Genomic DNA, 628 nt, shown 5'->3' on the forward strand with positions numbered 1-628 from the left:
GGCCACCTACCACCACCTCCCACGCAGGGTGCTGGTCTGGGTGCCACCGACGGGGACAGAGGCGAAGTTCCTCCGGAGCAGGGCCGCGCCGGGGGACCAGCTGCAGGCGTACCCCGGTCCCTGGACACGGGCCTGCTCCAAACGCCGCTGGCCTGTCTAGGAGGCTGTAAGACGGCGGGAGTCAGTCCCGGGCGAAATGTCGCTGGCGCCAGCAAGCGGAGGGGGGGCGGGAGGAGACGACTCTGTGTTACTGCAGGGAGCGCTGAGTGATTCATGGCCTCGCCGAGAAAAGTGGCAGGGAAAGGAGATGGAGAGAAGGGGAGCGGTTGCCGGCTTGCTGCAACAGTTGCAGTGGAGAGGGGATGGAGGGGACAGTTCTCCCCCCCGGCAGGTGCCGGAGCCCGATCAACAACCCAACTTCCCTCATTCCCAAAGAAACTCAAGAGTGGGAACCATGGAAACAATAATTTATTTAAATAATCTCTGCTTATTGTAAAAGAAACATTAAAGAGAGTTTAAGATTTCCATAATAAATAACCAAAATCACACTCCCTCCCCCTTTTTATTTTTCCCACGACTCCAGACATGAAATGGCGCAGGGTAAGGACCAGTGGCGGAGTCGCCGGCG

Source organism: Chaetura pelagica, unplaced genomic scaffold, assembly GCF_000747805.2.
Source record: "Chaetura pelagica isolate M959 unplaced genomic scaffold, ChaPel_1.0 scaffold3, whole genome shotgun sequence".
NCBI classification, from domain to species: Eukaryota; Metazoa; Chordata; class Aves; order Apodiformes; family Apodidae; genus Chaetura; species Chaetura pelagica.